Source organism: Lagopus leucura, unplaced genomic scaffold, assembly GCF_019238085.1.
Source record: "Lagopus leucura isolate 7727_CA_CO unplaced genomic scaffold, USGS_WTPT01 Super-Scaffold_100017, whole genome shotgun sequence".
NCBI classification, from domain to species: domain Eukaryota; kingdom Metazoa; phylum Chordata; class Aves; order Galliformes; family Phasianidae; genus Lagopus; species Lagopus leucura.
This window is the reverse complement of record NW_024962271.1, coordinates 5,454,968-5,476,665: the sequence shown is the minus strand read 5'-3', so window position 1 is coordinate 5,476,665 and position 21,698 is coordinate 5,454,968. Positions and strand designations below refer to the sequence as shown.

Here is a 21,698-nt window from a genome sequence, read left to right as displayed (position 1 = left end):
ATTGGATTTTATAGTATCATCTGAGGGTTTTATGTAATAAACGTGTTCTTCCAGTATGCACAGTAGCGGCACAAGCTGATTTCTCAGGCTCTCGTGTTGTGCCACATCCAGCTTGAAAACTTTGATCTCTTATTGCACATCTTGTTTGCTGTCTGTGCACTGAAACTTACCTGGTGCATTAGGTGTGATTGTGCTTTGAGTGCATCACCTTTTTGAAGTAGCTCTGCCTTGGAGGCCTCGGGTGGCCAGGAACGGTGACCAAGGCCTGGTTGTGCGCTCCTCCTCTTTGTTAGTTAGCAGTCAAGCCCAGTTTGCATCGAGGAATTTATTTCTTTTTTAAAAGTTGCTCTTAAAAATAGCTAGCGATACTGATGTCAGCAGCTTTCAAAGGAAATAGCTCATCTGCAAATAGACAAAATATTCTGCTAATTTAGTGATTCTTCACCTTCTCGATCCTGTTTCAATTCAGGTGTAATACAAAGTTCAGTATTTAATAGGTTTTTGGGAAGTTAGTTTTAAATCAGGAAAAGATCAGCAATATGACATTGTTGGCTCCAGAGGAAAAATAAAATGTCATGTAACTGAAATAAGTGCTACAACTCTTTGTGAGGCAATTTCTGTATTTTTTTTCCAGCATGATTAGATTTTATAAATATCCTACTGTGTACAGGTATGTTCTCATCTCCCCTTCTACCAGCACAGGATGATGGGCTGTCCTCTGCTCTCAGATGACAAGCAGCCAGCAGCAGTTAATGACAGTGCTGGGATTTTTGGCACCTTTTTTACACTGCGCTGACTCTGTACTCAGAGGATAATTATCTCTCAGCTTTGCTTTATGTCACTGAATACAGGACATGCATCATTGCTCCTTCGAGAAATATCCAAAGATTTACTGGGGAAGCTATGATTTCCAAGTGTTCTTGGGGAAAGGGAACTTGACTCCAGATGTGACTAACAAACATTACTGACTGAAACTGATGTATTATTGTCTTCAGTGTCTCGATTTGTCCTTTCTGAAGTGCTACCAGTGAAATCTGGCAGGGTAAAGCATTGTGATAGGGAATTATGTGCAACTTCATGTGTTCTTGCTGGAAGCTGAGGATCAAAGGAATCCAAATACATATCTATAAGGAAGGGGTCAATAATTTTCAGGATATATTAATATGTTTAAATATAGGTAACAGGAAAGATCGTGAAGGTGATGTGCTTAAAATTTCTGTTTCATGTTAAGTTTTATTCTGTAGTAAGCTATGTTTATGGGTTCCATCACGAGAACCGAAATAAAAGGTAGAGTACATGGATCTTCTTTGTGCCATATGCACTCTATCAAATAAAATTTCTTTTTATTCCTCTTACATTAAAGAAGACAGAAAATGGATTCTTATTCTTGACTTTTCACCTCCATATTGCTTTGCCTTTCATCTTTCCAGCACCTGGACCTTTCTTTTTAGCTTTTGTCTCTATTGCCCATTTTTAAATATAGTCATAACATGGATTCCCTTTCCACGTTATTGAACTCCCTGAACTCAGTGGGATTGTTACTGTTGAATTTTAACGAGTCAGGTCTAAGTGTTCAGAGTGCTGCGTAAAGTGCATTACCAAAACTCAGTTCAAACTTAAAGCACATCAACTGTAGGAAACAGCCCCTTTCATTTTTATTATTTTAACTCTGACTCCAATTATATATACTTCAAGTTTTGGGGACTATTATATGATGTGCAGAGCACTAAACCAGTTATATAATATGCATCTTATCCTCAGAAGCAAACAGTGTTAGGAGTCTTTTGAAGAGGCCACAGATTACTGCAAGGAAGCTGGGTGAGAGGATTGAATTACTTATGCCAGACTATTTACATGGCACTGAGCCTAAGTGGTTGTCAGAAGAGTTTCTTCTGTTGAATGATCAAGATAAAGCTACTAAAGCCCTTCCAACTCATTCAGCTGTACAGACTTTAATTACCTAAACCTGGACTGAACCCTAAATCAGTCTGGATCTTCTGAACGCAAGCATTAAATAACGTATCCCCAACAGCATCCTGATGTGAGCCGTTTCTCCTACAGTCAGTTAGGAAGAAAAGTTGCTGGAGTGGAGATCTTTCATTTGGGGAATACCAAAGTTCACCTTTGAAGATTCTGATATTAAGGAAATAGTGGAATTTAAATTGTCACAATTATCTTTTTCAGATTTGTTTGACATCCTTGAGCTCATTGAAGAGGAGCTCTATATAAGTAAAATGAGTAAAATGACTCTCATGCTCTTTCAAAATAGACACTGCATATTTACCTACAGTCTCACAGAGCCTGAGAAAGCCATACCCTTTTTATTAATTGTCCTGTATTGAAACCTTTAACCTTCCCCTTACCGTTGATATGTGAAAATTCTTTAAGTCTATTAGATCACTTGCTGTTTTCCAATTTAAAAAAAAACAACACCACAAAACGACAACAGAACCTACTGATTCTTTTCTGATTATTTTCCCTGCATTTAAAGTGGAGGAGATATAAATATTTCTGCAGTGAACTTTTCCTCAAGAACATGATGAGGGTTCCACTGAATGAAACAAAATTCAGATAATTGTGGCTGTAATAGAACTGAACTGCTTTCAAAATAAAAAAATCAATACAATCTAATAATTTCTTCAAAATATTTTCTCTAAATATTACTGTACAGAATTTCAATAGATTTTTTTTTTCTTATCCTTGAACTGTTATTATTATCTCTGGCTTCTTTTAGAATACTTTTACAAAGCTTCTATTTCACTCAGTGACCTAGTAGTGGCATTTCTTTGTGCAGAAAAGAAAGGGCATTTACTACTTGAAAGTAATTGCTTCTCAGATTCTAAAATAGGCAAAATCATAAAACAACGCACTTACTGTGATTTTAAATACTTCTTTTCTGGTAGGAGAAACCTAGAATCTTTAATTCAGAGGAAAATTAATTCCATCCTTTAGTATTCTTAGCAAATGACTCATGTAAGAGTTTTCAAAGGCAAATGTTCCCTTTGATAAGATGGAAGATCAAACTTAAGAGGAATTGCAGCTCCCATTTCATGTCAGTAGAATTCCATTGAAATTAGTTTCCACATTTGGGTTTTTTTGCCTTTTATTTCTGTTTAGGACAGAATATATGGATATGTTTGCAGGCACACATTTTCCTCTTGATATTTTTGAGAAATGTAATATTGCCGAAGTCCTGGTTTTGGAAGGGGGTTTACAGCTATATACAGACATATGTATAAATGCACGCATATATATGTATTTTAAATGTAAGTGTTATAGCTTTAGTTATAACCAGTGATAATACTGGTTCGATGCATCAAATGTGTTGTAGAAAGAGAATCACCTATTTTGTTCAGTTTTACAATGCAGACTTTATCTGGTCTCTGCTGCAAAATGCGTCATCAGTGCTTGCATGGCGTTATTCAGAAGAACATGGAACTGTGGGTGGTGTCAGTGGAGAGTCATCTGTTTCATTTAAGGTTGGTAGGAACAGTCTCAGCTTAGCATGCTGAGTACGGGAAAAGTCTTCCAGGTTTGACTGATGGAGCTGCAGAGTGTAGAAATGGCCTTTACAGGTCACAGTTCTGAAATTATTTCTTATTAGTATTTGTAACTAGTCTTAGGTTGGGGCAACAGCAGAAAACAGAAATTGCCTTAAGAGACATTACATTCTCTCCTTTAACTATCTAATACAGTCTTGTGCTCTGAGATTAAAACATCTTGCAGTTCAGAAATTAAAAGAAGCAGAAACTAAAAAATCCTACTGAAGAAGGTATGGTTTAGGACTTGTTCAGCAGCAGAAAGTAACACTTGCTAATATACGGGGACATCTGTATCAATAACAGTCCTTAGTTCAAGCACAGCATGTGTTGGCAAAGCAGTGCTTTTATCAGCTCATGAATAAAACTCATATAGCAGAAATTACTCCTCTTTGCCAGCTGAAATAGTTATTGTCAGGTTTTCTCTTACACCAGTGTAAGTAAGGAGGGGCTGAAACTGTCCATTTCTGGCTGGCGCAGACTGGGTACACATTTTCAGGTTGCCAGAGAAATTGCGACATAATTAATTTGGACATCTGCTATTTCAAGAAGTATTTTGAATGTCATATTTTTAAAGAGAGGCTTGTGTCAGCAACTGAAAATGGTATCACTGGAAAGAGATTTTAGATCCTGTTAAAAAAAAAAAAGAAGAAAAAGGGTATATAAGTTAATGTCACAGTTTCTAATCTGGAGGAATCTTAGTAAAACGTGAGTTCTACCATTGCAGTTGTTTTAATGGCCTTTGTGCAAGTCATTCATCTCTTCACACATCCTCAGATATCTCTGTTCATTTCTTAAAATACTTTTGCTTTAAAAAACAAGAGCCTTTTTGAGTAAAGGTCCTACTGTCAAACTAGGAATAATTTGTAGTTTAAGTAATTGAAAATTTCTGAAGAGTTTTCTTACATGTAACATAAAAGCCTTGAGTAGGGGATGCCAAACTTGTGAATGTAGAAGCCTGAATATGACTGAACATGGCCAACGGTGGCCTGAAGTTCAGAACATGTGTAAGGAAATACTGTTGATATACACACATCAACATTAGATTAGCAAAATTGAGCACTTAACTAGGAAATGTCAATGGTAGATTGCTGATGGAAGAAGCATGCTATTTATATGCAGTTAGATACAATTTTCAGTGCTTGAGTTTAAAGACTGTTTTACAGTCTTCTACATAAAAGTTTTTGAGTGCAAAAAACTCATACTCCAGACCTGGAGTGCTTTGTTTTGTTTTTTTTCTCTCTCTTATACTCTGTATCTGAAGGTCTGATTGTTAGGGAGAGATAGGACAGATAAAGAAGGAAAAAAAAAGCTCTCAAACCCATTTACTACAGATGTTGGGATATGTCAATAGTAGTTACACAAGTACAAAACTATTAAATTGGCACAGATTTCTTTCTTCTTGCCCACTTAGAAAGCAAATATTACCACAGTACACACAGCATTCTAGCATTTGTCTGCTCTGCAAAAAGCATTATTCCTAATAACTAAGAAACTCAGTGCCAAGTTTTGTTCTTTCCAGATCAGTTGTCTGGTGTTTCGTTAGATCAGAACCATCCCACATAACAGATGTCTTAAGATGTGCTAGAGCTGCTAAGCAGCAGTGAGATGCTGAGGCAGATGCTGAAGTAGAGAAAAGATGAAAATGACACAAGATACAAATATCAGGAGCATTCCTTTCTACGGAAACCATTGTAAGTTTATTTTCTCCTTGCCATTATTTGTTTATATGCATTGCATCTGTGAGTTTATATTACAGGGATTTCTCACTGTACAAATCAGAATGAAATGCAGAGGGTGAGAATCAGCTGACACTGAATTTTTCCTTTGTCTGTAAGCTGAGGAATGAGCTCAACAAACAAAACAAATTCCTTCCATTGGTGTTATCCTTTAGCATGATGTCTTGTGCATTTTCTCTTGCTAGTCATTCCTCAAATATTGGATTTAATGTAATTGGAGTGTGGATTGGATTTCTTTTTTGCATATGTGCGAGAGAGTTCTGCCTGAATTATTATACGTGTTCCATATTTTTTGTTACTGTCCTGTTTTTAATAGAATAGAATGGTATACACACACATTTATTTATTTGTCCACAATTTTATGCACAAAAAATCCTATAAACAAAGAAAAACATGTTTTGGGGGATTTAAGGATAAGGGGTGAATTAAGCCACAGCAGAAAAAGAGTGAGCAATTCAGATACTAGAAAGATATATAAGGGTTTAAGAAAGACAAATTTAAAGAATAAGCAAATTTTAAGTAAATGAAAGTAGCTCATCTTGGGATTAAAAGAGGGTGACATTGAGACAGCAACAGAACTGAAGATATAATAGTAATGGCATTTGGACTATCTAGAAAATGTTGTACTTCTCTCAGAGACATAGTCAGCCTCATCCTTTTCCCCTTTCATCTGAGTCTGGTTAATCCTTAGCGCTTGTTAATCACAAAGTTTAGAAGGCGTTTTATCATCAGCCAAAATTTACCTGAGGACACTCTGAACTGACAGAATTACTGGATGGATGCTAGCACTTTATGCAAGAGAGTAGAAATACCTAGAAATACCTACTTACTGAATTGGATGCGTTTTCCCTCACAAGACCAAGAAGAATTTACTCTTGAACTGTATGCAATTCATTTGGGATTCTACTAAATGGTCATAAAGGAGGACAAAGTGTTCCTAATAAGAATATAGGCATCAAACTGATCTGGTAATGTCTTTCCAAGCTCACAGAGCAGTACTAGTTCTATATCCAGAAGGCTTTATCTTTGAGAAATAGTGAGTTGAACTTGTACTTGGCTTGTCTACTTTCTCCTAATTTCATGAGACTGAGCACTGGGAAGAAAGCGGATGTCTTTGAAGTAGATTCCATCATGTTTTTTGTTTCAATGAAACAAAGCCATTTATACTGTCAGCTAATAATAGTTACTTGAACTGATATATTTTATTAGACTTAAGATCACTGGAAAATTACTCTGATCAAGTGTGTATTTCAGTCCAAGTAGTGAGAATTACCAAACCTCACCTGAGAAATTTTTGGTTGAGACAGCCATCAAATTGCTAATTGTCACTGAAAATTGGGTTGCAGTTTCTTTTAGGTTTGATAAGATCCAGAAGTGTTGGGCATTCATCTGAACACAGATAATAAGAAATTCTGTGGTTTTAACATTTATCATAGAATCATAGAATCATTAAGGTTAGAAAATACCTCTAAGATCATCTAGTATGACTGCCTACCCTCCACCAATATTGCCCATTAAACCATGTCCTCGTTATATCTGCCCTGTCTTTCCTCAGGGAAAGGGTATCCAAATAGATGCCCCTAATTTGCCATCAAATCATAGCAGTGTATTGTCCTTTCCTCGTAATTTCTAGTTAAATTGAAATTAAACAGATGAATGTAACAATCTCGTATGGACTTGAGCTTTGCGTTTTTCGTTATGACACTTCTGAGCAGCTATGTATCTCCACACTATGTGACTCACACGCAATGTGTATCAGTCATGGTACAAAGGGCTGACACTGAAGTGCCACATCGTGCCACTGAGAGGCTTCTGTTTGAGTTTTTTGTTTTGAATAGTTGGAATGAACATTGATATCTAGAGAAGCTTTACAACAATTGAATGCTTTGCAAATATTAGCTAGGCTTTTTTATATTTTATAACACTTCGTATCATTGAAAAATACGAAGAGGTGTACAAATTTTTGAGGTTCTTTGGGATTGTTCACAGACTTGATGAGAGGAATGGAGTATGGGAGCATGTTCATCTGAAAGGTGTATGTTAAGAAAATGAAGTAACAGGAAGTCACAGAAACAGTAACTACTGAAGAGGTAGCTTTCCTGGATAAGAGTTAGCTACAAGTAGCTGAAGCACGAGCAGGCAGAGGAGTACTGACCAAAGAATAAGTGTAAGAATTGAAAATGTTTTGATGTGTCATAAGTTTAAATTCATTTTCAAGTTTGTCATGCGTATGCAGAAGACCTTATTTTTGGTGATCTTCATAAACAGTTGCAGTACTTTAAAATTAAAATAAACAATCACTAGTAAATATTGATTTCATTAAAAGAATGGATAATATAGCAAGGCACAAACAAGAAGATGCCAACCACATTTATTTTACTGGCATCCTTTGACATCAGCTTGGAGGTGCATCAGACCTAATAAGAATAATATTAAATCACGTCAACTTAATTTTCAGCTGCTTATTCTAGAATTATAACTCTGATTGTGAGGCATCATGAGGGTGGGGGATCCTTTATGGGTTCACCAGCTTTCCTCTTCTCAGTACACTGCTTGTACAAAATCAGTAACATGCATTGTTAGCAGGATTGTTCTTCATTCTGATCATTCCTATGACCCAATTTGGTGCATTTTGAGCTGCATGGATGGGATGTACAAGCAGGGTGATAAACCAGTTCTGTAAATGGGTAAGTGCAGTTCTTTGAATGAGTCTGTTGTGAATAGTTGCTTAAAATATGCTGTTTCAGCAAACATACTTGATAACCTAAATTCAAGGAAATATTTGCAGGAACAGAGTCTGAAAGTGTGTGAATCTGATAAAAAAGGCTTAATATGAAATGAATATATATAAATATGCTAGCAATATTTGCATAGCTTTTATGATTGCTCATGGGCGTATCAGAGTATCTTCGATTTTTTTATCACATAAAAGAGAAATGAGTAAATTGTGGTAAGTAGCTAAATACAGACACAAACTCTTTTCTGATTTCAGATTGTTGGAATTAGGTTTTCCTTAGCACAACTGATTGCTAGAAATGTATTGAAGAGGAACAAGAAAGGCTTGCAGTAGTGAAACCGGTGATAAATAGTGCTGGTTCTGAAGTGCAACAAGGCACAGAGTTGTGCAGGTGCAGAACAGCTTCCCTGGCTTCCTGCAGCAGCATGCCCACCTAGGCACTGCACTACGTGCTGCTCTGACCCTAAACGTGTGAGAAAACCCCTAGTATGCCACTGGGATCCTACAAGAATTTGACTCTCCTGAAGGGTTCCTCAGAGTGTGTGTGTTTCATACTGAATACTGTTATTTTTGTTTATATTCTGTACAGAAGCAGGACTGAATCTTTTTTTTTCTTTTTCTTTTTCTTTTTTTTTTTCTATTTAAAACTGACATTGCTATGTAGACTCAAGAATCCTACATGCCTTTTTATCTCAGGCTGTGGTACTTCAAATATGGATTCATTGTTTGTCTTACACAAAGTTAAAAATGGACTTGTGTGTCTTGTCTTCTGTCATAATGTTGGCAGGAAGGGGATTTTAATGCCAAGTGCTTGTGCAGAAATTTCATTGCAGTTTCTAATTTAAATTGCTTTACAGCCCTGCCATTGAAAGCAGTTAAAAGTTTCCAGTAAAGTCTTCCTGCCACTGTTTGAATACGTAAAACTTATTTTTAACCTCTTAGTTGTTGCTACAAGCTGATGGTTTCGGCTTCCTGAAGCCATTTTCTTTCTGACATTTCAGTTAGTTACACAGTCCCTTTTATTCAATGTTTTATTTTCCTGGTGTTGCTGATGCAGCTTTTGATCCCTCTGGCTTACATGTTCTTAAGCTTTGAATTCAGCTTCTAGGTTGGTGTCTATTGTGTTAGACTGTTTGTTTTCAACTACAAATTGTATTGTACTGCATTGAATGGGCATTTGAATAAATTTTTTGCAGCTGATTTCCTGTGAGGATGCTATTTTCCTCCAGGTCCTTCCTTCACAGACAAATTCTGCTTTTGAGCACAAGTCAGCAAGACCTGCCTATCCTATCCCTAATTCTTTAGGTTTGTTCTGTGGTGACTAACAGACACTTTTTGTTTGATTTACTGTTTCCTCTGAAGTTACTGGTTCTTGCTCATTGCAATCTTTGCTTTCTTGTTTGAAATCAAGGCTTAAAACTGTATTCTAAAATTCATTTTCTTCCTTCCTGTAATATCAGAATGCCTCGCAGAGCTTATTTTGTGACAGTTTAAAAGAATAGGTAATTTGGGGTGAAGGTTTAATATAGCTAGGTGTCTTTCAGGAAATACCACTTAATTTACCAAAATTATAAAACAGTTTTAGTAAAATTCTGTGAGATGTAACGTGCTCGGTTTCTTAAAGATTGCAAAGAAGACAGCATTTCAGAAAACATGGTAGATTACCTGGGAGTTAACAGAACATTTCTGGATAAGCCTAGCTCCTTAGTCTAGTCTGTGTTTTAAAAATTTGCCTGTTATATCCTTTGGAAAACAGAGAATGGCTCTTGCATCCTTGTTTTCCATGCAAGACCTCTCATTTCGACTGCTTAAATTACTCATTTTAAACACTGTGCTGTACAACTAATAAGCATGACTGCAGCCTATTTAATATCATGCAAATGAAAAGAACGGCAGGAGCTCCTTCATTAGTGTGCTGCAGTGTTGAAGGAAAAAAGCATTGAGGGAAAACCAGTCTGCCCAGGGCTCTTACCTTTACTGTGAGGTGGGTTGCTGTGGCAAAGCTCCGTCAGTGGGACTGTGCCACGTGTGTTCCCACTCTGCTGCTGGGCAGGCCTAACATTGTGCTGCCCTTTACTCATGGTTACAGACAACCTCAGCCCACATCCCTGTGTGCAAGGTATTTTTTTTTTTAACAGCAGTATATAAAGAATGCCAGCAGGTGAGCTGTCGTAGCAACTGACTTAGAACAATGTCATCTGAATAACAAAATAAAGCCTTGCAAATCCATTTTTCTGCTTTGCAAATGCATACGTGCTGCTGCTGAACCATGTTAAGAGCCCAATTCAAATAATATTCTGGTGTCCCTTGACAAGCTAGGGCAATAACCTTCATTTCAGAGATTAGCTTGTCCCATCTTTTTTATCCTCTCTCTAAGTGTAACCAAACATCACATCTGTTTGATCTGGAATCCTTTATTAAGATATTACTTGTGTGGAGAGCAGTGGAAAATATTGTGAAACATTTTGCTGTAGCAAGTTAACTGAAAAGCTGCTGTTGCTTTAAAAATATAATGTGAAAATATATAATGAGAGAAGGTTGGATTTTGGCCAAAAAGAAAAGCAACCCAACTTTATGGTGGTTTAAACTGTTTTGCAACTAAAGATTGCTTTTCTCTGAAACAACTCATTCTCTCATGCAACTAAATACTGCCATATGTTTAAATTCTTCTCGGCCTCCTAAGGCTGACCCAGAAGAAATGTCAACAAATGTTTGTGAGTCCTTGTGGCCTTGTAACATTTCCTTTAAAAAGTGAAGAATAGAACAGCAGGAGCTGTAACACTCCCACAGAACAGACATATGAAGGCATATGGCTAACATGGGAGCCTGCTGGCTCTTCAAAGCTTGCTGGCTTCATTCTTAAGGCTCCTTTTTTTTTCTTTTTTTTTTCCAAGACAGTTAAACTTGTCTTCCTATTTCATGAGCTGCTCTGTTCTGCTCAGAGCTGGGTGCAGTGAGCTTGGGGTCCTTTGTGCTCCAGAGGTGCAATGGGAGAGCGAGCATGTCTGTGCCTGGAGATGGTAGACTGGCCTATGCAGGTGTGGGGCGATGTGGTGGCCCTCGTGATTGCTGCTGAGTTTGGCTTGTCCCTGAAGTACCTGTGGGCAGTTGTTTGCAGTGTACAAGATCTCAGATAGCAATCTCTTTCATACCTGGGTAGATTCTGGGAAAATATGCTCTTTACAGCACAAACAAATGCTGGCTCTGATTTTGGAAATTAAGTAACATTTGTTTCAAGGCAGTGGACAGCTGCACTAAAGTTCCGTTGTGCATGTAGCGTTATTGCTTTTAACTCAGAGATTTGAGTTTGATGTTATGGGGAAGATCTTCTGATGCCTGGGTTCACAAGCCTTTTTCCAAAATCAATGTGATATAATGATATATTAGGACTTTCAAAAGAAATTATACTCCTAAATTGCTTGGAGATTTTGGAATTAATTTCTTCCCTAAAAATAAAATTTTCTGCAATTACTGTTTTTGATTAATTCAGATATTTCTGTGTTGGAATGAGGTAGCTTTAATATTGGAAACTTAGAGCACAAATAAATCTGTAGGGAAAAAGTGCAGCTCAACCATTCCATTTCCTTTCCAACTGTCTGTGTTTCATATTCTTATTAATATATTTTTTTGCTTCCTGTTCCAAAGGCACTTAATAACATCTGCATAGCATAAAGTAAAGCTTCTCAGGTTTATGCATTTCCAGAGGCTTTAAAGACCATGCTTGCAACAGCTTGGGTAAATGCACAGATTACTGCATATCTAGAGAAGGGGAGAGCAGTGAGTATCTGTGCTCCAGTTTGAGCATGTGTCTGGGGCCCTTACTGGATGATATGAAGGGCTGTTTTGCTCTGGTGCTGTGCAGATGTGTGGCTTTCTCTGCTGTCATCTAAATTTGTATGTTCAACACAGCACAGGATTTTTTTCTGAAAGTCTTTTGGTCATTTTTGTTTGGTCTATTGTCATGGATGCGTGACCTTTTGAATCATGGCATTGTGTATTTCTCAATACCACAAGATGTTTTTTCACAAAATATTTTGGGAGATATTTTATGTAACCACTCATAAAATCTCTGTCTTGATGTGGGGGGTTGTTGAGGTTTATTTTCTCAAATGTGGTCGCTGAGGTTCCTGTGCGCTGAAAAATAAAAGCATTAGAAGAGCACAAGAGTAAAACATAAATGTAAAAGGAAAAATTGAACAATTATGGAGTTTCTGTGGTTACTCCTCATCCTCACTCTGTGCGGTACAGTTACAATAGTATGAAAGCACTGGGCATGAGTATCTTCATATTTTCCAACTTAAGAGCTCACTAAATTGAGCATAAAGTATGTATATAGCTTTGTTTAGCTCAGTTCTGCAGTGTCCGTGGCAAAAAAGGTTTACTACCTTAAGTAATTACTGTGCAGCTATATGATTCTACTTTTAGAGGACTGTGAGAGTAAATTAACTTACTTTCACAATATCATTTTCAGATTCAGGCATTAATTATTGTCTCCAGTTTAGTGCTGGAGCTGAGGAGCAGAGGACATGTTGACAAAGTCTATTGTTGGCAGATGGAATCTCAGCCCACCAGAGCTACACAAATGTGTTTATCATAGTGCCAAATCTGAATTAGCAGGTTGGAACAGAAGCTCATATGCCTCACCTCACAGTAGGACTTGGTGGGTTGGATTCAGTGCTGTGCTGACCACATTTGTTCAGCTTCAACTCAACTTGAAACTTGGGCAGAAAGAGCTCACATCTGCCAGCAATATACTGAGTAGATACTCCCAGAAAATCTGCCCAAGGCCACCCAGGAGGTTTAAGTTAGGGCCTGGAATATTCTTCCATCCCTGTCCAATTTAGTTGAAAAGTTACTGCTGTATGAAAATTTTCCAAAAATTATTCCACTTAGATTTTCTTTAGATAATCTTTTGGCAAAGCAATGTTTCCATTCATTTTTCTGGGGAGCCGCATTTCTGCACAGTTGACAAACAGACTTGTTTCATTATTTTAAAGTTATTTTTGAGTTTATTAGGCATTAGGTTGTTTCCACATGCAGTCTGCTGTTTTGTCTGCATATGTTAACATTGGGCATTCCTGGCTGAGTCCTGAAAGAAAACAATTGGAACTTAGAGAGAAGCTGCAATTCTGAGAATGTGAATAGAACAGAATAGACCAGTGCAGGTGAAAAGGACCTTCAAATATCGAGTCCAACTGACCACTTCAGGACTAACCAAAAGTTAAAGCGTGTTATTGAGATCATAATCTCAGTGCTCTTTGAGCACTGATAGGCTTTGGGCATCAACCAGCTTGCTAAGAAGCCTGTTCCAGTGCCTGCACAGTAAATAATTTTTTCCTAGTATCTGACCCTCCTCTGGCACAGTGCTGTCATCAGTTTGCAGGGAGCAAAGACCAGCAATTGCCATTATTTAAAACAGTAGATGTAGCCTTTTAGCCAACTGTTCGATTTTATTTTTTATTTTTATCAGCCCTCTTCGTTTCATAAATATAACTTGTCTCATTTTGCTGAGAATGAGGTTGAACAGTACTCTGGAGCATTTATTGTTATTTAAAGCAAATGTCTTTAAGGTACATCGGACTGTCTCTGTCAGGCAAAACTCCCATTGACATCAATAGAATTCTTCAGGTTTCTCCTGAACATGAAAAACACTGTTATTATTTGGTTATGCATATTTCTATTTCACAAGCATTGTTTTGAAGAAACCTCATAATGCACTTGCTCATAGCTTGTAATAATTACACTACAGAAAACTAAAGTCTCTGCGGTATTTCAGGGGCATAATGAATAGCAGACAAATGTTAAATATTAATAGTGTTGAACATTCTTGTTAATTTTGTCTGTGAACTTCACTGTTACAAGCACTTCATTGCCTGATGCATCTGAAATACAGATCTGTATTTATCTTTCAACTCTCATGCATATATTGTAGCATATTACCAAAAACTGATAAAATAATTCCATTAAAAAAATAGAAGAATATAATCATTTCTAAAGTGCAATTTTCTGAAATAATAGGAGGTGGAAAATCATATAATCTTTGCCATAAACACTGCTGCAATTCTGGGAAAGCTGCATTAGATGTGAGTAAAAATTGCACCAGGCCGCATGGAACCTTGTTAGTGGTTGTTTAGTGCTTAGATATATTCCAACTCTTATATTTACCCATTGATACTTTCTTTTATCTTTAATTACCATTTCTTGAAAATGATACGCTGTTGGGAATGGTATCTAAGCATCAGTTATTAAGTATTGTTCAGTCCTGAAAGCTGAAATGTACCATTTAAAGGAGCTTGTGTTCAGAATCAGTAAGTTTAACTCATCTTTCTTCATTATTTAAACTTTCTTTTGTCAACATTTAAAGACTGCTTCATGGACAAATTAATGTATTTGACATTGGCTTGTCCTGATTGAGAAGCCAACTGTGTAATGTCCTTTGAGAAAACACAAAAGGAAAGAAAGGGAGAGTAGGAAAGACAGAGAATGAATGCCTTTTGGTTGACCTAAAATAAGTTTACTATCCATTTTTCCCTCATTCCATCCTGTCTGCGTCTAGACAAGTTATGATGAGTGAGTGCATGGGAGGAGGATAGGGGAGGATTGGGAAAGAGGTGTATTCAGTCCAGAAATAAGACCAAATTAAACTTAAAAAAAAAAAAAAAAAAAAAAAAAACTTTTCAAGAGTCATTGCTGGGTTTGCAGTAAGCTTCCCAGAATGAATCATGTATCATTCTCTGATGACAGAGATATTCACTGAGTTGAATGAGGCGCACAGATATTCAGAAATGTCAGATCTCTGTAGTGACTTTAAGCGACTTCTCTTTATTTATTAATAGAAGAAAGAAAGTTGGGGAAAAAAATGTTCCTAAGACCAAAGACCTCTGTCTTTCTTGAGTCTCTTGGACAAATTCTGAGCTATTCTCCTTTATGGTATTTCTGATGTCCCAGAATTATTCTTTCTTGGGTGTCTCCAGTGGACTTGGAACCAGCAGGAACATTTGTTGAACATTTATATAAAGATTTTTTGAAAGGTTAGTTGATTTTTTTTTTTCTGTGCTGAGTGTCCCCTACAGCTTAGCTAATGGGGGCATTCAGCATATACTTCAGTGGCTCTCAATTTTAGATTTTCTTTTCAGGTCACTAGAAGTGGTTGATAAAAGAAAGCAGAAGAAAGCCAGAGGAAAGAAATAGAAAACAGCCTGCTGAAAATGGCAGCAGATAAAGATAAGATAAAGTGAGTACCAAATGCTAGTAAAGATGGCCTTTGCTGTAGTTTTGCTATTGATCACAACAGAAGGATCTGGTCATTTATATATTGTGTAAGGAAAACAACAGTAAGTATGAATGTAAAAGTGACAAGGAGAGGAAACAAATAAGAAAAAAAAAATCTACAGTGAAAATGTGCCATTAGAATATTTCAGCAATGACAAAATCCCACTCTGGTGCTCTCTTACATTTGCTTTAGGTGGAAGCTGTTCCAGAGTGACCTAGAAGGCTTTTATGCAATTCTGTATGCTTTTTTTTTTTTTTTGCAGTGGTACTGACTGATATTGTCTGCTTTGTATCGAAAATACATTTCTCCATGAGGGAATATATTTCAGCATTTTACTGGTGGTCGTTTAGGAGCCTATACTTAATCTAGTAGACAACAAATACAAATAGTCTTTTGGCTTTTAGAGCACAAATGAAGACTTTTTCCAAATCCAGGGAATTTGGATCCTATACAGCATAATACATATGCTTATTTGTGTGTGCATTAGAAAGATGTAAAAAAAAACGTAATAAAACTATTTTATACATGTATGTCTATATATGTATGTATAAAACAATGTATCTCTTGATGTGGATCCTCTTCTTCCAAATTCAGTTTTCAGAAGAAGCTCAGAGAAGTTGGAAACATGGAAAAGGAGGGCTTGATTTATGATATTTAAAATGACAGAACATACCTGCCTTCAGGCCTCCCAATCCACTTGCATTCTTAGTACCTGGATACGATGGGACTGGAACAGCATGAAGCTAATTAATACAGACTTTATCCTCAAGGGCCTGTGATCTACCTTCAGGCACTTGTGACCCAAAAGCAAGGGAGGAACTGATGAAGTCATATTGCATTGTGTGAGCACAAGGCCTGGATGTTCATGGAGTCTGTAAAGAGCATGTTAGATTAGGGGACTAATTTGTTCATTGGAAGCCTACACAAACTGTTTCTCTGTTATGTAATTTGGCTTGGACACATGAGATTTGAACTTCAATCTGCACCTTGTCAGCATTCTGAAAAGCATTAATACGTATTTTTGTCCCTTACGAGAACATACAGGTATTCCACTTTTTAGTTTGCTCATTTTTCAGCCATCTTTCATGGCCTTCGCATTTCACAGTACTCAGGACAGCCGGCTGCTTTTCAGGCCATGTCCACATGCAGTTGGGCTTCTGGTTCCCTTTTCCCTTCTTGCGGCACTGCGACCTGCTGGATGTCAGCCAGCCCCTCAGCAGTGTGGGGAAGGGAACACCAAGAGCAAACATTTTCGTAGAGAGTTGAATGTAAAGTCAGAATAGTTCATGAGAAAGAGAAATAGACTGCTTATCTGCTTTGAACTCAACCTTGTTTTCATTAGACTCTTCTCTGCAGCTCTTGGGTTTTGTCCTTTGCTTGCAAGTCCTGCATTACTGCAGGGCGTCCTTGTTGGATGACAAGGTTCTTGTTCCTTCTGGATGGAGGGAGAGCTTGGGACAACTGTTTAGTTCATGCGTGCAAAATATGTTTTCAAGCCTCATTTTATGAGAGACCTCTTATTCAGAATGGGTTGAATGCTTAGCTCCTCGGGACTCAATCCTGTGCTGTAAAATACAAATATTAACACTTTCTTACCTCAGAACTAGACCTCTAAAGTGTTCAAATATTGTGGTGATGGAAGTTAGTAGGAGAGGCAGTATATGCTTCCGCATTGCTGTTCCTCAGCATGGGGTGTGGGCTCTCATGATGCATGCACACAGCTGCACAAACACCCCCTGTCCCTGAAACGTGATTAGTCATCAAAGTCATTGGTACTCACCTGCCTCTGTGTGTATTTATAAGACAGACTGTGAGATTGTCTTTTTATTCTTCCTCATGCAATGCTTGCCCTTTGTTTTATTCTCTGCCCCTTATATTTGTCTGTCTTTCAGCAGAACATGGTAATCCCTTGGAGCATTCATGCCCACGCAGAGAGCACTTGGTTCTGCTGCAAATATCAGCTGTTAACATTGATGAAGTGACAGCTTTAATTATCTAATGCAACTTTGAAGTTGGTGCTGCGTTCAGTGGTGGAGTTGGACCAAATGACCTCCAGAGGTCCCTTCTCACCTGAAGTACTCTAGGATGCTATATTGGTTGTGGCATGTGGGGATTCACATTACTGAGCTTAGCTGCCTACAGTAAATGGAACAAGATAGATTCTCTGGAAAGGTGGTTCAGAGCATAAGCCTATTTAGATGCTAAAATAATAGCTTACAGGAGCAATTTATACATAGCCAAAGACGCTACCCTCCTAGTCAAGGTACCCATATATATATTCTTTAACAGGGTTAAATGCTGGATTGTCACTAAGAGACTTAAAAAGAGGCTGCTGGCTGTATCAAAATGAAGTGCAGTTATGTGGCATGTAGGAGAAAGTGCAGTGAAACTGGAAACAGTTTTTTGTTTAAAAATTAAAGATTAAATGAAAAGACTTATTTCTAAATTGTGAATTGACCTGTGATCAGGGTAACAGTGTAAATTAAAATGATGCATGTTCTAGGGGAGGGGAAAATTGGTGTTGCATAGCTTGGAACAACAAGCATTAAAAAAAAGGCGTATGAGAAGCTGGGTTTAAGTTCACTGTTAAATCAGATCTTAACTGTTCTAAAGATATAGGCATAATTATTCACTGAGGAGAGAGGGTGAGAAAAAATGGCAAAGCTCTGCACCCAAACAGAGCTCCTCAGCTGGCACGTGGGAGGTCTGAATTCAGGCCTTCTTCCTCTGATTTTTGTACAGATTACTACATTTTTCATAGGTGAAATGCTTTATAGCATGCTTTTGTTCACTTCTAGAAATGGCTCAAAGGCTAAGTGCTGTGTGCTAGGGTCATGCTGCAAATTCATGGGACAACCATGGGAAGGCTCACATGCCCCTAAATCTTGTATTTTGTCATCTTGTGGTTGTAAGTTTAAATCTGTGTCATTTTTGTCTTAAGTGATCTTAAAACCATTGTTGTATTTTAACAGTATTGATGTTTTTATGGTGGGCATTCTGAATATTTCATTTTTCCTACTTGAATATCTGTGTAATGTGCAGGTTAGAATACCTGTGTGTTTTTAGGCAAGTAAAACAACAAACAAGCCCACCTAAAAAAGCCCTCTTCAGCCACTCAGCCCATTTCCTGCCCTGGACAAATCATTGTTTCCATATTGGTTTCATATAAATAATTAATGATCAATATTTCAGTCAGGAAGTTTCAGCTGCTCTTCATTCCGAGTCAGCCATTCAGATTACTGTAGCACTTTGGATAGGGTCAGTATTGAATGGATGAACAATCAATGCTTTAGACTGATAGTTTTTCTTTCCTAATAACCACGCGTGGTGGAAAACATTTTTCCATCAGCACTTTCCCAGTGAATTGTAATCCAATAAGTTTATGTGAATGTCTGCTGCGGTGGAATTCTGAATATGTCAGAAATGCTTTTTTAAGTTGCAAATTTGCTCCTCTGGAATGTTTTATTGTCTCTCATTCACTTTTATGAGAGCTGCCAGAATTTTCATTGAACTTGTTGGAAAAAAAAGGCTGCAGTAATGTGGCCACAATTTCATTTCAGAAATTTCAAATTTCCCTTTGTCTCCCTCAGTAACAAGCACCAAAACAGCTGTGCTTATAAACCCACCGTTTTCATCTTTCCCTGCTTCTAAGCATTCTGTCTCCATTTCAACGAGCTCCCAGATATGTCCCCACGTTTGTTTCTGTAATTGCTCATCTGGAAGTACTTAACTTTAAATGCATGCTGGACAGGATTTTGCTTCAACATGATCTAAAACTTTCCTGTGTTAGTGAGTGTTGTGTGCCCCAGACACTTCTACAGAGACTGATGTGTGCTCGAGCAATTCCCTGCAATCAGGAAAAGGGAAAACAAGAAGACTGGTTGGGGTTGTTTAGGGTTTTCTTGATTTAAGTCTCATATTTTGCATGCTTCTTGATTGTATTAGTTCATTCATTTTGCCAAACAGACCACAAAGCTGTGAATATTTATTTAGTTCTGTTCCTAATAGTTTTTCTAATAGGGAATTATTTTGGTACAATGAAAGACATTTGTAAATGAAGCAGATAAGCCCTTTGGCAGACAAGGAGTGTTTTGTTCAACACAAGAATTCTATTGTCCACTGCTTTAGTTGTCAAGTGCTTGGGGAGCCCAGGATTTATGATGATGTTACAATGGCCCTTTCAGTGCAAAGTCTAAGAAGCTGTGAGATTCCGTTCCTCTGCTTTTCAGACTCTCAAATCTTTTTATCATGCAAGGACAATGCAGGATTCAGCTGCCTCGTAGGCCACAGGACTGCCCATTTAGCATCACGCATTGTGAAATAATTACCATAGTGACAATGGGTTTGGGTTTTTTTCCCTCCCTCACCAGCAACATTTCAGAAATTGTTCAAGATGTCACTTCGTATAAAACGACTCTGAAGACATGGCTTATTTTACCCAAAAAAATCTTGTTAGAAGATTCGATTTAAAATGTCACTGTGTCAAATCTATTTGGGGCATTAGAACTGTTTAACGGCTGTTTTTCTGAGGTTTTATTTTAATATTTATAACAAGACTTTGAAACAGTCTTCTGTAAATACAGCAGTTGTTTTGGCTTTTTTCCCTTTTTTAAAGATTATGGAGTCTGTATTACTGAAGTCGTGATCAAATATAGTAGGGAATAAGAAAAATAATGTACAGAAAAGGGGATGCTATCTGATGCCTGTGTATTAAAATTAATCAACTAAATTTTTCTTGTGCTATATTAATGATGGAAGTCATTCAGCAGTCTTCAATCCCAACTCTCTTGAAAACCGGTATCTGCAGGAGTTTCTCCATGCTTGATGATAGTATGAAGATTTATTTGCTTCAAATAATGATTAGTACTACAAAAAATATTGATTTATAACTTCCAATATCTGGTTAAATGCAACTTAACTTGAAAACGGAGCCTTTATTTGACAGTTCAGTTATTATGTATGTAGGCACTTCACTGTCTCATGCTCAGGTATACATACAGGAAAAAGCTTAATAATGCAGCAGGTCAGACTGAAGAGTAGTTGTATCTATTACCAACTACATGTGCTGCTTTTAAAAGCAAAAGCAGATCCTGAAAAAAAAAAAAAAAAAAAAAAGACTGTGGAGATATGTAGAAGGATATTTTGAGAAATACATATCTAAGCAACTTCAGTTATCGTCAGCAAGAAGAAGCCTTGAACTGTAAAGTCATTTGCAAAGATGTCATCTGTGAAGATAAGGAGCAAGTGATCAAAATAAGAAAGTTTATTCATCTGTAGTCTTTCACACAGATGAATTGTGAATCAGTTCAAAAGGTCCTTCGAGGAAAAAAAGATGAATTTGGTTCCAGAATTAACATATTTAAAATGCCATATGCTCTTCATAGGGAATTGCATAAATGTTATGTGTGTCAAGTATTTTAATAAAGCACGTGCTTTGTATATTGGCAGCTGTCATCACAAAGGACATTCCTTATTATTTGGAGCTTATCAGCAAAATTCACTGTCTTTGAATGTTTTTGCTTGTACATAGATCACAAATTTTTAAGACAGCGAATGAACATATCTGCAGTCACAACTGATAATAAAAGCCACGTGGTTTTATGTCTCTCTTTGGTGATTACGTGTGAAGGATGTTTAAGTGTAGTATTGCAGTATGTAATATCTAGCATTCAGAGAATGCCTGTTAATTTCTCTCGAACAACTCTGAACCAACTCTGCTGCTGAACTGTTCATCACCAATAACATCTGACTGCTTTAATGGGGGTGAAAGGAAGTGAAAAATTGAGCACTGATACAGAAGAGGTGGCATTAGCAGTTTAATACTGCAAAAAATTACTGACTTGGATGTACATAAAAGTATTTTTAAATGGTGAAAACCCAAACTGCAGAGGTTGTTTTGAAGTAATTCCTCATAATATTTATCACTGATGAAGGCTGAAAGCCCTGGGTAAGTGTATTTTTCTTCCTCTGCCCTTTGTACAGAATATCTCAATGCACTATCCCATTTAGGAAAGAATGCTGATCACTGAAACTGATGAACTTCTTACAGAGGCACCTCTTAATCAATTTCTTTTTCAAATCACTTATCCTATTCCCTACTGTAGTGCCAGTTTCACTTACTAAAATCTACTTCCTTCTCTCCTATAATGGTAAAAATACTAATTTTCTAATATGCCTTTAGAGCACTTTCAAGTGTTCAAAGCACATCATATTGACTGTTCATATCTGCAACTCTTCCTATTTTTTTCCCTGCAGCATGCCTTATATTGCAAATGTTCCCCAAACATTTTTTCCATATATACATTTTTTTCTCCTTTCCCTTTCCTTTACCTTTCCTTTCCTTTTTCTGTTCCTTTTCTTTTTTTCTCTCCTCTCCTCTCCTCTCCTCTCCTCTCCTCTCCTCTCCTCTC

The 21,698-nt window shown here is 37.2% G+C and overlaps 1 protein-coding gene across 4 annotated transcripts in view; it reads left to right on the top strand.

Annotated features, from left to right (window-relative positions):
• CDH11 (cadherin 11) overlaps window positions 1–21,698 on the top strand; it is a 77,381-nt gene that overhangs the window by 16,446 nt on the left and 39,237 nt on the right. The window contains exon 1 of one of the 4 annotated variants that reach the window (XM_042877130.1): window positions 15,165–15,249. The exons of the other annotated variants lie outside the window; for them this stretch is intronic. The gene's annotated coding sequence lies outside the window, so the exon portion shown is untranslated. Of the gene's footprint in view, window positions 1–15,164; window positions 15,250–21,698 lie in introns of those variants that run through there. 4 annotated transcript variants of the gene reach the window in all.